At 38.8% G+C, this 16,278-nt stretch overlaps 1 protein-coding gene across 3 annotated transcripts in view; it reads right to left on the bottom strand.

Moving 5' to 3' along the window:
* Positions 1–16,278, bottom strand: part of PRICKLE1 (prickle planar cell polarity protein 1) — a 100,997-nt gene that overhangs the window by 71,531 nt on the left and 13,188 nt on the right. The window lies entirely within an intron of this gene.

Here is a 16,278-nt window from a genome sequence, read left to right as displayed (position 1 = left end):
CCCCCCGTACACAGTTGTATATCTTAGTTGCACGTCCTTCTAGTTGTGGGATGTGGGACGCCGCCTCAACGTGGCCTGACGAGTGGTGCCATGTCCGCACCCAGAATCCGAACCCTGGGCCACCACAGCAGAGCATGCGAACTTAACCACTCGGCTATGGAGCCGGCCCCTTCAAACTCTTTTAGAATACACAAATCCTGGGGTCGGCCTGGTGGTGTAGTGATCTAAGTAGGTGCACTCTGCTTCAGCAGCCCGGGATTCGCAGGTTTTGATCCCAGGCATGGACCTATACACCACTCATCAAGCCATGCTGTGGAGGCATCTCACACAGCATGTGTACAAAAAATAGAGGAAGACTGGCACAGATGTTAACTTAGGGCCAATCTTCCTCACCAAACAAACAAAAAAACACCCCACACAAGTTAGAATATAGAGGAAAACAGAATAAATCAGCCCAAATATTTTTTTGGATTTAAGTAGTATTATTGTGTTTAAATGTATGGAAAACAATAATCTTTACGTGGGAGTATACAAATCAGTTTAACAATGTTTCTTTTTTTTGGTTTACTTATCTCTGCCTCTAAAATTTAAAATTTTTCACAATATATATTTACCTGAGTACTACATACACATAATGAATTTTTTAAAGAAGTACAAAAATAATTATTTCCAATGTTTTGTGAAGTTTCAAATGACACAAGAGCTCAGGGTCGACATTTTTCTCATTCTATTTATAGTTTAATCCAATTTTAAAATACAACAAATGAATACTTGTAAGTTATAATACATTCTAAATATTTTAACAATGAGAAATAAAGGTTACTTATTAAAGAATAGCTTTTTAAATTCATCCCTCAAAAACCCTTCTAGAATGACCGTTATTTCTATACAGCATTTTCTTTATATGCTACTTGGTTACTCAGAATTAGCAATAACCTTACTCTTATTCCCAGGGCATATAAACCTTCCATTATTCTAAGGGGCCCAGAGAGTAAAAAGAATTACACTTTTCAGCATTTAATCACCAAATTTGATTTTCTTTACAAATAGCCTGAAGGTAGGTCTGTAATATTATGTATCTCTTAATTCCACTTTGAAGGTAAGCAAACATATTTACCACCCCACTCAGTTCCTGAACACAATCCATATTCTTTTCTGTGATTCAGACATAAAGCCCTATTGATTATGTTCAAGTGGCCACTTACAAGGGTGCCTTAAGCAACTGCTTGTTGAATTCACTGAACGCGGTTCTCTGGCCCTGGCAGACGCATAAAGCTACAGACAGACTTCATCACCACCCTCCCCCAGCTTACAAGGTTTCAGTGGCTTCCCAGGGCTGAGGGTGAAGCCCCCAACAGGGACACCCGGTCGTCCTATCTGTCCAGCTTCAGCTCACGACACGCTTGTCTTTGATCTTTCTAATAAGCACCAACACAACAGCACAACAACAGTAATAACAGATACCTCTATAGGGCCTGAGCACTGTATTGAAAGCAATTAGTTTAATCCTTACAACAACTTTTTAAGGGAGGGACTGTTATTACCTCCACTTTACAGAAGAGGTTAAATGACCTACCTGGCTCAGCTAGTAAGTGTTGTAGACAGGATTCAAACTCACAGTCTGGCTTCAGGTCTGTGCTCTTGCATCCTGACCCTTATTCAGAGACAGGGTCTGGCACAAAGTAGGGCCTCAATAAGTCTTTGTTAAATGACTCAACAAGTGAGTTCCACAGTTAGTCAAGTCTGTACGGTCAATCCCGACTTCTTAATTTAGTACTACACATAAGTGCATTAGGGGCTTCAAAGAAGGATTCAATTGGATAACACAGAGATCTGCTCCACAAATATTTCTGAGCACCTACAACGTGCCAGGCACCCAGGCTGGAAGGAGATACTGCCCTGCCTTCAAAGAGCTTACAACTCAGCGTAGGACACAGACCAAGACAGGCCATTAACTTCCACCAGAGTGGTGACTGCTGGGCGCTGCTCGGCGGCGACAGGAAACCTTGTTCTAGCTGCACCGAGCTAAGCCCTGGGGAGGGTTCGAGACAATGGCTGAATTCTTTTTCAATAAAGAAAGTTTATTCAACACATCTGCATTCTGCTTTAACTTCTCGTGGACTGGCCTGGGAACAGTGTCTGGACCAAGGAGCAACTCAGCAAGTGTCTGTGAAATGGATGAAGGAAGGGACAAATGAAGGAAGCAAGGGAACTGTAACTGGTCACATCATCTGGGAAATGCATTTCAAATTCTAAATAACTTGTGAGCTCAAATAGTTCAAGTCCCTCCGTACACTAGAGAAGGAGACGAGCTCTAGTTTGCAACTACCGCCCCTCCCCTCCGCCGCCATATGCTTCCCTTTAAATTGGGGGACAAATCAATAATAGAATTCTAGATTTTATATCACCTATTCACACACCATCCTCTCTTCCTTTCTGCCAATTCTCTACAAAAGCATGCCTATGTTTGTTTAAAAGTTCCTTTAGGAGTTGCAAGGGCTGGATCCATCCTTATGTTATCTGTCATGCACAATTCACAGAACACTTGAGTTATTACGATTCTGAGGTTTCTGTGGGAGTCATCTTGTTTTTACAGAACTGGCAAGTCAAAATTCTAGGTTTCATGATTGTTTTATGTAACCATGGAAAGTTTTTCTATCTATAGCAAAAAGGCTCCTCAAACACATGCAAAGATACTCATCCCAAAATCATCACCGTTTTTTCAATCAAAAAGTGAATAGCTTTGACATGTTAAAATAAGAAACTGTCGCTTTCACAATTTGATTAGACTATTCTAATAGCAGGCTAGAGTCATTAAAATTGCCTTTAGAGAAATACTTCACATGCTTAGTAATTGGCATATTGTAGTGATGACAGCCTCCAAATCGGGATTCCAAGCAAGACAGTGTCACTAAAGCCGGGATAAAGGCATGTCACACACAAGCCACCCATTAGAAATGTGTTTCCATACTGTCTCATGATACAAACTCCACATCTTCATAATAAGGCTACTTCACATGAATAAAATGTAATATTTATACCTTAGATTCATGCATACATATTCTCATGTAAAAACTGTACCAGATATTCCGTGAAATATTTATGCCACCTTAATTCAAAAGTAACACACAAAAGAGCATTTCATAATTCTTCTCTTTGTCCATTATTACCATTAAGGGTGTAAAAGGGAGGGAACAACCAATAATTTGTTAATGGTTTAGTAGAGAAATGCCAGGTTAATTAAAACAAAAAAACCCACAATGTTTCCTAAGATTTACTACCATTTTATTGAAGGGCAAGCTTTCTTTAAAATTCCAGATGTGAAATTGCCTTAGGAAAATTCCGAAGCTGTTGTGGAAAATGCACTGAGGGTCTCTAACAGGACGCTGCTTGTCTGGGTCCCCGCTGGCTTTACCCTGGGCCAGCAGATGCCAGCCAGGAGTGGGCGCTGGACCACAAGCTCGAGGAGACAAGCACTGCTGTTGCCTTTGGGCCACTAAGCTACAAAGAAACACTCTGTTTTAAAAGTCTTCTTATAGAAAGTAATAAAGTGCTATTTCTTGGCTTTTATGACCTTATTTTCTTTTAAAGAACTTCATTTTCCCATAGAGGAGCCAGAGCTGATAGAGATGGTTGATATGGTATGAACCGCAGCCAAGAGAAGCAATACTGAGAAGGCAGAAGACACCGTTGGAAGTGTACTTATATTAGTTCATTTTTTTAGTTAAATAGCTAACAAACAGGCAGGAAATTTTTTTAAAATCTGACATTTAACCAAGTGTACTGAATTGCACGATTGTGTATATTTTCCATTTGTGAGATGTCCCAGCTTTTAGACTGCAGTGTCAAGGGTAAATTTCAGTAGAAAATTAATAAACTGGGAGCAGTAAGGAGTTTGAAAAACAAGCATTTCTACTTCCAAAAAGAAAATCAAAGTGACAACGAGTTCAGGCCTCTGTGAAGTGCTAGACATGCATCAGAACTCCTACAAAGAACTCACTTTTTCTCTCTTGTCATTGCCATCATACCTCATTTCAAACTGTGTCCCGGTGGCTTTTAGAAAATAACATTAACCTATATAATCCACTTGAGCTGTCAGAGATCTTATATTCAGAAGAGTTATTTAATGTCAAGATGCTTAAATGCCTGTTCCTGATTAAAATGTACCCGAAAAAAACCTACTTAAGACGCCTTTCCACGTGAAGGGAAATATCCTAGTCTCTCTTTCCTGAGATACTGGCAATGGACCTGTCCTCGGCTCCAGCACTGATTCTCCCTGATCTGACTGATCATAATTACACACGTCCCTATCAAGTTCCCACGGCAGGGGAAGCTACATTCCAGGTGCGAAGTTGGAGCCTGTGCTCAAGAGTTTAATACAATACACAAACCGCAGGCAAGTAAGACAATTTTATCCACGTTCCCTAAACATTACTTCCCCAAACTAATCTGCTAACCAATAGTTCTGTCTACACTGGAAAAGAAATAAACAGGAACAAGTTCTTCAAACTTAAGGTGGAGAATTACATTTTTAGATACCACAGATAAAATGGGAAATCTTTCAACATTTAGACAGTCTTAGTCTTTGGACTCGGTATTCAAACTTATTTATAGCATTTCTATTGTCTGGGGCTATTTGTTGGATAGTGTGGAAATAACGTCAGAGACAGAGTGAGAGAGAGAATATGTGATCCAATTTTGCACTGAAGGCAAGCATTTACTATTTTTATATTTTATTCTGGACTAGACCCTTATTTAGTTATGTCTGAGCTTTGCCATGGCTGAACCAGTATCCCCAACCCTGGACAGATATCTCACATACAGCCACCACCATTCACAAGGAAGGTTAGGCAAGAACTGATGTGCATCTGATTCTGGAAAAAATATCCCTTAATCTTGGCAGGTCAAAAGTGCCATCTCCATGCAAAAGACGCAGGTACCATCCTCAGTTCTGATAACTGGTAATAATATGGCTAACTCGTGTTAATAATATGAAAAATATTAATAGCATCCTATCCTCCAAAAGAACAGAAATGTCTTACAGGATTTGTGATGCTTGAAAGGCTATAAATCTCTGAAGACAGGTTATATCCTTCCCTCTTCCCCGAGGCATTTGTCACACTGCCAGACAAGATTAGAACGAGATAAGCCTCAGAAACTTTTTGAAGATATTAGAAAGATCATGTTAGGGAAGTGGCTTAGGGGTTATACTTTATCAAACCAACATCCTTCAAATGCCAACCCTTAATAATAAACTGTCATCTGCTATAGCAAGATGGTGGACACTGAGCCAACAATGGGACTACATATTTAGTAACAACCTTCATTCTGCTTTCCTTTTGTGTGTGTTTGTGAGAGAAAGATCCATTAAAAAAAATAATAACACAATAGAAAAGTCGCAAGCAGACAAAGACATTTTTTGGTAAGAAAGCCCTTTTAACCGCTCCCAGTCATTTCTCTGACCTCCTTTCTTCTACTAAACTTTCCTGTTACTCCACCCAAGTTCTCCTCCTGAATACGACTTTTTTTTTATACCATTGGACTTGCAGATTTTGTGACATTCAGTCATAGAACAGCTTACTTATGGCATCTATTTTCTGTGGACATGTGCTTTCAAATGCATTATTTACAGTAGAAAGTTAACTCTATTCTGTCCAAGAGTTAATGAACTAATTTGGTTTAAATTTAAAGGTCATATTTTTAGAAGCCCCAAATAGTTTTCAATTTTAAGCTAATACATATGTTACAAATCCTCACTAGGGACTTTATCAGAGTGTAAAATGAAATTTATATTTTCCATTTTATATGTCTGTTTTTAATGATAGTGACTCAACGCTTATGTACAGTAACTATGAAAAGTCATCTCTAAGAGTGGCCAAGATATTTTGCTAATTTAAAATCACTCTGGGAATTTGTCACAGTCACTGAACTATCATCTTATGTCTGCTCCAAGACAAATAGGTGAAAATGTGATGTCTCACCCATTTTCAAATCAATCAAAAGGCAAAGATATCTTATCTCATTTATTGTATTAGAAAATTAAAGTATATATGCTAACATGGTAATATTACAAAGGGAAAGATTAGGAGGGGGAGGGAACCTCATTAGAGATCGTGCAAAAGACAGCCAAATTCAATTTGAGAATGTAAAAGATATTGATAACATTTTTAAAAAGGCAGACTCAAAGTATATAATTTACATATTAGAGCTAAAGGAAGTTAAGAAAAGCTGCTAATGTACTTGAAATTAGCTGATAAAGAACTAACAACAGTGAGTTCTGAAATAAGGCACCTCTGGAAGATATAGAAAAATAAGAAATGAAAAACTTAGAACTAACAATGAAAGAAATGAGAAATGAATAAACGAATAAATAAGAAATAAATAAATAAGAAATAAGTAAATAAGAAAAACCAAAGATATAAGCTGTCAATAACAAATAGACAAGAAAGCACCAAAGCAAGACAAAGACCTACAGGCAGATGCACAAAGATAAAATTTAACTATCAACTTCATAACGTGAAGAGATGTGAACGTTCTCCTTATATGAAGAATAGCTTCAATATCCTAAATCACAGAAGGAAAAGAGAAAGAATTATATAAATTACACAAGGGTGGGAGAAACTTTACTGCTAAGACAGTTGATGGAGATTACTGCCTAGAAACACTGGATCACCAAAGACATAGCTTGCATTCAAATTTTAGCAGATTTAATTAAAAATTTTAAATTGCAATCGGGACAATTTCACGGCTCTGGAGGATAAAGAGCTAAGTTACTGCCAAAATAGAAACTTGTCTGTGACAAGCCAAGTTCAAGCAGGATGAGTAAGAATACTGATTGCTTTTTTCTCAAACTACATAAATATTACAGTTTAAAAAAATCGAATGTGTTTTTTTGTATTTCTTTGCAAGGCCTAATTACAAACAAAAAAACCCCAAAACCTTCCATCAGTTGTTTGATAACTAAACAGAATATAGATAGGGACAACACACAATTTATCATGCAAACCAGGACACTGTTAGAGTGCAGTGAATAATTATGCTTGGACAATGGGCATAAGTCAGGATGTACAGTGACTCTCAATATAGAGCAATTTCTAATGTGAAATAACATTAAGAAAACTGGACTCATCCTGTCACCCTTCTCCCACTATGAAAAATGTCCCTTTCCAAAACACGATTGAAATCTTTCATATTTTAAAATCTAGGAATACCAACGTTTCTCAAAATTGGAAGTATTCAAAGAAATATTCTTGGAAGGGTTAGTTGTAAGAGGATTTAATTTTTTTTGTCAATTTCAGAATAATTTGGATTCCAAAGTCCTAGTGGAATGTAAACAAAAGCAAAAGGACACATTTACTGTAACATATCCAGATGTAGGGCTCAGTATCACTGGTAACAAAGAACAATAACTCAATTATTGCAAAAGGGATTAACTTGATTTAACTTACATTTATTTAAATACATTTTATTTGGGGCAAGAACACTAGCACTAGTCAACTGAAAGTACACAAAAAAACCCCAAAAAGCATTAATACAGATATCCACATATTTAAAAATATGATTGGTAACTATCTGAGTCAGTACAGTCAAGGACAAATACCAATATTAATATCTTAATTGGACTTCCCAGATTTGCTGAAATCTGAGCTGCCAATGGCTATGACCACACTTCTGGGTACAGCAGCTCCCTCTGTGCTGAGAGAACATTCGGCCAGCACAGCAACATGGTGGGTGATACCTGAGGACGGCCACCGGCCCTAAGAGCTTTAAAACAGGGTGTTCTAAACTTTCATCAGCCAGGCAAGTTGGAGAGACATGGGAGAGCAGCGGGTAGAAAGAAAGGCCCAGGGTCACCTTAGGAACCAAGAGACTTCAGGAAGTACTTCTCTCTAGATGGCAGTGTGTTCGGGGAAAGGGCGGGTAGAGGAGGCACATGGGAAGCAACTGTGCCCCCTCAACCTCCTCGGCCCATCCCAAAGTGGTGCTTTTTCAAAGGCCATCAGCGCTAGGCTGAACTGCCATGAAAGAAAGCAGCATGGAATACACGGTGGGATCCTGAGTGGCCACAGGGACGGGGAAGAGGTAAACAAAGAGCCTTTTTAATGGGTTCACGCCGCCAACAACCAAAGCAGCAAATCCTCCTCAGTGGTGGAGCCTGGCCCGGCCTGGGTTTTGTCCATTTGTTGTGTGTATTTGTTTACACCAGCTTTTTTTGCTAATTGCTTTTCACCCATATCCAGTTTCCCTAGCTTCCTTTTTTTTTTTTTTTTCTTTTTAAACCAGCGCTGACCTTAGGATCCCAGAGGCTGGGGAGGGGAGGGTGCTGGAGGAGGACTGGGCTGAAGGAACGGATGAAGAATGACAGCTACCCTCTGGGGAGCTGTGTTCCAAGTCTCAGGCTTTGCAGTCTCATTCTGTGACTACTATATTCACCCAAAATGGGCCAGAACAAGGGACTGGGGACGGGAGGAGGGGGCAGAAAACTGTGGCTCTACCCTGGAAGGAGACAACTGGAGCAAGATGTGGGGGCACTCGACTCCAGCCTGTGCTGCAAGAGGTTCAAGGCAAGGGAGAGACCGGAGGGAGATGGTGACGGGGTCGGAGAGCTGGGCCGCGGAGGACTCAGAGGGCAAGTGCACAGTGAGATTTTCATTGTAGACAGATCACGCTGCAGCGTGAAGGGGCGAGACTGGAGGCCAGAAGCCTGGATGGTGGATGAGTGAACTAAGATAGAGACAGAGCCTTGGAGAGAAGAGCAAGGCTGGTCTCACAAGTGCCCAGGAGGTAAATGAGCTGGAACTTGCAGTTGAACCGATGTGAAAAAGAGACGAGGCGTGGAGAGTAACTTCCAGGTTTCTAGTTTGGTCAACTAGGCGGTTTCTGAAACTACTAACCTAGAAGGAGAGACACAGATGGCAGAGAAGGGGACCTGGATCCTAGTCTGGTGTCACCATTTAGTCGCTGGTCGACCCACAGTGATTCTCTCAACCATGTGGAACCTGCTGCTTCGTCATAAAATGAGAAAATCCACGCACAGTTTGTTAAAGGGATTAAATGAGAATGCGTGTAAAAGCATTCCTCAACTCTGAAGTTTTAATAACACTGAAGAACTTCCCTCTCTGTCTCTGTCTCTTTCTCTCTCTCTCTCTCTCCATTCATCAAACATTTTGCACTATTTTCAGCCAGGCATCAGAGATAAAGAAGTGGACAGTGACTCTCACAGGGGTTGACACAGTCATCAGGATGTGGTGTCCCAAACTTGGGTTTTCACTTGAGAAACTTTTATTTACTCATAAAGTCAAAAATTTTTGAACCCCTATTATATGCTTGAGTCTAAAAACAGAAACACAAGTAACAGACAATTGTTTTCCTTAAGGACCTCCAAGTTCAGCGTGCAGAAGAGAAAATGCAAAGAGACAAATTATAATGTGGCCAGTACTCTAACAGGTCTGAGGCTGAATGAATTGGATGAGTTTGCATGCCATCTTTGCCAAAGGTTGGCCAATCTCCTTACTATTCCAATTTCTGTACAGGAAGGGCAAAGAGGTTATTATTACTATTTTTAATAATTATTTGCAGTGGAATTAACTGGCCTTGTGGGGGATCGACATGCCTTAACGAAATGTCCAGTAGATTTAGACCTTGCCGAAACTCTTCTCTAAAGTCTTTATGTTTAGTATATAGAGATGGTCAATCCAAGGGATCCGTTGTGTACTAAGAATGCTCCTGATGGACCCAATGAATTGATGAAAACGTATGTAGTGAATACATATTCTGTGCCAGGCATTCTGTTAAGGGCAGAACAGATTCTTTAATAACCTCTAATGGCCCTCCAAAGTCTACACCAACCCTTTCCGAATGGAACTGTACTTTGCGAGCTTTCCTATAAAACTTATTGGGGTACAGTCTGGTATAGAAATCTTCAGTCTTGCCAAATGTTTCTAGGGTATTTCCCAAATGGAAATAAACTTTTTGTGTATTTTCATTGTTAATTAAAAAAAATATTTCAATTATTATTCTTTTATCACACTTTTCTCCACCTTCTATTGGAACATTAATTCCCAAATTATGTCTTGGACATTAAGGTCCAAGACAGACGGTAATAAGTATAAGGGTTATTATCTTTAGGTGGGATAGACATTCCTCTTTAAACACACACACACACACTCTGAAGAGAAACTCATTATAACCCTTGCAAACCTTCATCTCCAACCTTACTCCCCAACATTTATAATTTCTGATAATATGTGATTTGTACATCTTTGGTGTTTAATAAATGTTCATTGCGGATGGAATCTGGTCCAAGAAGCACCCACCTGGAGATAAACTAAAGAAAATAAATTAAACATACAAATCGTCCTTGAGATCTATAAGGAATTTGCTAATACGTATAGTATCATTTTCACAACAGTTTGGAACATGAGGTACACTTTTTGCATTATTTTAAATGACAAAAATCCCACAGGTAAATACTAATGTACAACATTAAAAAGCTCACAAGGTAGGGTGACAAATATGCTTGATAGGAAAAATGAAATGACAGTAAGTAGTATTTTCAAGAAGCTCATCTTAGATCAGGAAGGCAATTTTACTCTCTTGTGTGCACTTTAAAAACTCTATTGTATGGCAGAAAAAAATACAGTTTTTGGTAGAAAAATAATAAGCAGAAAGAAAAAAATCCATCCTTTATCTCCCAGAGACCAATACACATATACAAACGCTAATACAGATGAGTACATATTTTTCTCCCCCAAAGAGGGACACACTCTGCTATTTTATAATCTGCTTTTTCCATTTAAATATATCCTGTACAGCTTCTTGTACAACTTACCTCTGTATCTTTATTTTTAACAGCTGCCTAATTTTCCACCTTATGAACATACCATGACTTTTTCTAGCTTTGAAAGTCTAACAAAGCTCTCTGACAGCATTTTAAAATGTAAAGTTAAAAGGGGCATTAAAAGAACTAAGTCAATAAATCAGTTCAGCAATGGGCCTTGAAAGGATACCTGGAATTGTTTTTAATTTCAAAAACAAAATTCTATAATGTGACATTAAACTTCCTAATGCCCTTAGATTTGCAGCTTTTATAAAGGAGTGTTTAAATCCAGGTTCATTTGGACCAGGATTTAAACAGCTTTCAGGTAACGCATTTGTTTTAAGAGGAAAGGTCATTTCAAGTTTGCTTAAGACTGCCATCTGTGCCTCCTCTGCTCCTGTGGGATGCAGGAGGCTTCCTGTGAGCATCAGTTTAGGGACATTCTATATATTTAACTTTCCGGACTGGTTAACTCAGGTTTTCGATAGCAGTAACCTTTTTCAGCTTGCATGTCATCCTTATGGTACCAGCTGTGCCAATTATGGAACCTGATTGTACTGTTCAGCAGTCTTAGAGCAAAAGGGAGGCACAGACTTGATGTAAAGTAAAAAGCAGTCATTTATCATTCTTCGCTGACCTACACAATTAAACATGACCCTCCAAATGAGACATATTAACTCCTTTGTGGTGAGGTAATCCCTGGAACAGATGGATCGATAATGGAAACACACTGGTCCACTAAGATTCAGTTTAAGACGAGCACGGTGGCATTGGAAATTCTGCTCTGGCTGGTACAGCTGAAAGATTATGACATCAGCTGAACAGCGCAGATTCTGAAATCAGAGTCCCACAGAGACACCTGCTATAGACGAGCTAGTCATGGTGTGACCCAAAGCATTCCTTTGTGAATCAATGTGAAATCAATGTCCCAGCATGACGTTAGGTGGCACTGGGCTAATGGACAAGTAAACTAGCAAAGGAGGCCTCAGTCTTATGAGCTCATTAGCCAATTAGAACTGGAACAGTTCCAAGACACCTGGGTGGTTCTGTCCACCTACCTCCATTACCCTGGAAGTTTCAATTGGATATGGTTCCCTCCATGAGTCATAAATTATTTAGGTTTTACTATGCACTGTTAAACAATTGTCATATTCCATGCTTACATGGCTATCTTCCAAATGGGGTATGAAGTGATTGTGTGATAACATTCACAGGAGTCCTAAAGTATGAAAGAAGCTTATACTGGTTTTAGATAAAATTCCATCTGGCAGCTCAACTGGCCAAGACATTTATTTGATTTCAACAGCTCACAGAATTATGATTAGGCAATTCCGAATGGCACTCATATTTCTCTTTGTAGAAAAGACCTAGTTTATTCCTAAGATAAATGAAAGTTTAAGAAAGTTCTTTCATATTTATTTCAGTGGATTTCCAAATCCAAATATGCATCTTAACAAGAAAAAAAATGCCATATTCACTAAGTTCTTGAAAATTATATAAACATTAACATTTACAGTTAATAGTTAATGAAGAAAATATTTAGCTTTATTTTAAAGCAAATATTTTGTATATTTGGGAGATTATTTTCACAAATACTTACATATTAATGTCAACAATAATGCAGTTTAATTTAATATGTGATAGTTTGTGCGAATTTAACCTTGACCGCAAAGGTTGTTTTAGCAAATACAATGCCTTTAATTTCCTAGCCTTTATCATGCAAATTCACTCAAATCGTCTGACAAATTCCACCTTTATCAGGCCACTGAGAAACGTGGAGTAAAATGTAGCTTATTTGAACTGTGAAAGGAAGTAAACATAATTAATAGATAATTTTTCTCATGTTAATATTATAAAAGGAAAAGTATAAATATTTTGGGCTTCTCCATATTGTAGATATGGTATGAGTTTCAGAGTCAAAAAGACCAATAAAAGGGTTTTTATGAAGGGGCATTCTAAGAATAAAATTACAGGCTATTTCTTGCTCCAAGATAATTAAAAAAGAAGCTAATAGAAAAAATAAAATGTCCCTGTAGGTTATATTAAATAGTTGATTAAACACAAAGTCCCTGAAACCAGCCTAGCGGAGGCGAACCATCCAGCACAAATCCAGCCTGTATCCAAAGCCGGTGGGGAGAAGCAGAGCAACTTCCGGGTCCCAGGCCTTGTGTTTGGAAACAAGCAGGGATTCTGAGGGCTTTTCAGACCCAGCTCCCGGGATGGGAGTTTGCACCTGTGTTTATGCTACAAGAGCATGAACCCCTAACAAGCACTTGGGTGACCTGGGTCTCCGTGTACCAATGGTGACACACAGCCTCGAAAGTCACTTACCCTCACTGAGCATCCAAAGGCTCATTTGCTCACTGAAGCCAATCACCATTCATCCCCACTTCAAGTGGACCTGTATGAGTGTGTTCCCAGCCGGGCCTCACCCACAGTGAAGCCCTGAAGGATGGAGATCATGGGTGGTACCTTTGGATCTCTCATTCCTTTTCTTTCCATCCACCACACCATTTCTTGTGATGTCTAGGTGTACATATATGTATATGTTTCTTGAATGATCGAATGAATGACAGATACATTTTAAGTGTAAACAACTTGGGAAGATTTCACATTACAATTAACCTTCAAAGATATATAAACATTTGCAAATAAAAAAAAGTATTCTCTATAAACCAGATGATCTTCTTCTATACTTTGGAAGATTCAGAGAAACGTTGTTTACGGGCTTTTTTTTTAAGAAATGTTTAAAATTGTATACTAATATTTGCTTTTCTTATTTTAAAAGCAACACTTATAGCACAAATTTTGGAAAAATTGAAAAAGGAACAAAGGATAAAATCATACCCATTTCTAATCTAACTACCAAGAAATAAACCACTATTAACATTTTGCAAATACAAAAAGCTTATATGGAACTAGCAGGCCACCCATGCAGGGCATCAAACCCCAAACACCTGGGTTTCCATATATCCTGGAGGGGTCCTCAGTTTCCAGTAGGTTCAAATAAAGATTTTTTCCTCAGTTAATCCAGGGAGACACTTGGGCACTGGAGCATTGTTTCACCCTAAACAAACTTAGTGGCTTCTGATCACTAATCAGATTGTACTCAATTACGTTGAGAAATATAATGGCCGAATAAATATGAATACTCCACGAAGGAGTTGGCTTGAGAAATGAGAGTAATATCCCAGGGCAGCTTTATTTATTTTTTTATATATATATTTTTAAGATTTTATTTTTCCTTTTTCTCCCCAAAGCCCCCTGGTACACAGTTGTGTATTTTTAGTTGTTAGTCCTTCTAGTTACGGCATGTGGAACGCCACCTCATCGTGGCCTGATGAGCGGTGCCATGTCCGCACCCAGGATCCAAACCAGCGAAACCCTGGGCTGCAGCAGCAGAGCGAGCAAACTTAACCTCTCGGCCACGGGGCCGGCCCCCCAGGGCTGCTTTAAAATATTGGAGCAAAATAACTAAATTACTTTAACGGGTACTGTCCTCAAGCCAGGACCACTAAGACATGGACGTGCCAACTAGATCAAAAGACAAGCATGCGCCCATGTGTGTCACCTCTCCCCTGCGCTGCTTTAGAATCACGCTCACAAGATCCTATCCATTTTTCTCTTTCTAGACTCTATTTGGCCACCTGTAATTCTGATTATAGCCTCAGTTCTCCTTACTCATAGGAGTCAAATTGTTGATGTCTACAAATAGATATTTAACATACATTGCTCCCAAAGATTGGGAAACTAAAGTTTTTTATCCTAAGAAATAAGAAAGGCAAAACAAAGGCAATAATTCTTTAAAATTATCACCTGAGGTAATGATGCATGATCGCGGAGATTCTCTACCACAGCCACAGAAGTGATAATATTCTCTAAATTTGGAGAAGAAAAATATATCACTGATTCTCTCTCAGCATATGTACAGATTTCCTTTATCTGTGTTTTTCCAACTGTGTTCAAGGGACCAGGACCCCCACCTGGGGAGGACAGGCACTGAGAAGATGGGGCTACAGCCAAGAGCTTTGAGTTGCCAGGTAAGATACAGGATGCTCAGTTAAATTTAAATTTCAGACAGATCACCAATAATTTCTTTAGAAACACTGAATATTTGGGACGCACTTATACTAAAAATTAGTCATTGTTTATCTGAAATTCAAATTGACTGAGCATCTTGTTTGTTTATTTATTTGGATAATCTGGCAGCCCTATAATGAACCCCTTTCGTGCCTCTCAACAGGAAAAGTCCTACTTCACAGGCTGGGGTTCCAGATAATCTTGGGTTTGAGAAGTGTTCAGCTACCCAAAAAGAAGTTTGAAAACCACTTTGCTAGACAAATCCAGGCACGGCTCTGAACTGCACTGTTTGTGGACTTCCCAATAACAAAGCGGAGTGCATCTGGCTGTTGTGAAAATTAATTAAGGCTTGTAAAGCCCTTTGAAATTGGCATGTTCAGCCGCATATGCTACAAAATATTTATCACATGCCAGGCTGCCTGAAAACATACTGATTGCTCAGTGAACAATTAGATGGCAGCAATTCCAAGAGATATTAAATCACGATTTTAATATCACCACATACCGAAACACAGCGGAACCTTCCAACACAAGAAGTGAGTTTATCTCTGAAAAACAAACATACATGATTTGCTTTTAAAAGTACAGTACTTTAAATTATATTGTTATGGATTTTTTTCAGCTGAATCATAGTTTTTAAAAGAGGAGTTCAAGAAATAATCAGGAAATGAAGAAAACAGTTGATCTCCTATGAGTCTATCGTCTGCTATTTCTGCTTGGTAAGGTTTTTTTAAGCTTAAAAAAAGTTTTTATGAAAATAAAACAGAGATACCAACACAATAAAACACATCTGGAGGCCACTTGGTGACAATCAGGCTACTTTTTTTCCAACCATTAGCTTTCATGGAAAGCTCTTACAGTGTTAAAGCAAATGTCATAAAAGTCATTATATAAAGTTGTCTAAACACTTGAGGCTGAAATGGAAACCTGGCAGTGAAACCGAAGAGTAAATAAATTTAGATTGTGCCAACGTAACAATGAAAAGACACAGTGTAAATACCTGGCTGGTTGGCCAGGTAAATGCAACATTGAAGGAGGAGAATAGAAAGCTCTTATTCAGCAGCTTAAGTCAAACACAGAGAAGACAGACAGGATCACCGTTAAATTGTCAAAATCTGTATCTTATTTCAGATTGAAACTAAAATTTTATAAAGTTGGCAATAAGTCCATGACCAAGAGCATAATTACCCTTAGAGCTAAATATAAATACATGCAATTCACTGAGCAGCATGCTTGCCTCATGCTTCCTGCCTTTGCACATACTTTTCTCTCTGCCTAAAATGAGTCATTCTCCAATTCTAATGGCTTGACTAACTCATGTTCAGTCGTTCATACCCGGCTCAACTACCTCCTCCTCTCAGAAGCCTTCCTGGACAATC

The sequence above is a fragment of the Equus quagga genome, chromosome 1 (assembly GCF_021613505.1).
Source record: "Equus quagga isolate Etosha38 chromosome 1, UCLA_HA_Equagga_1.0, whole genome shotgun sequence".
NCBI lineage: Eukaryota > Metazoa > Chordata > Mammalia > Perissodactyla > Equidae > Equus > Equus quagga.
This window is presented reverse-complemented; position numbering and strand designations above follow the sequence as displayed.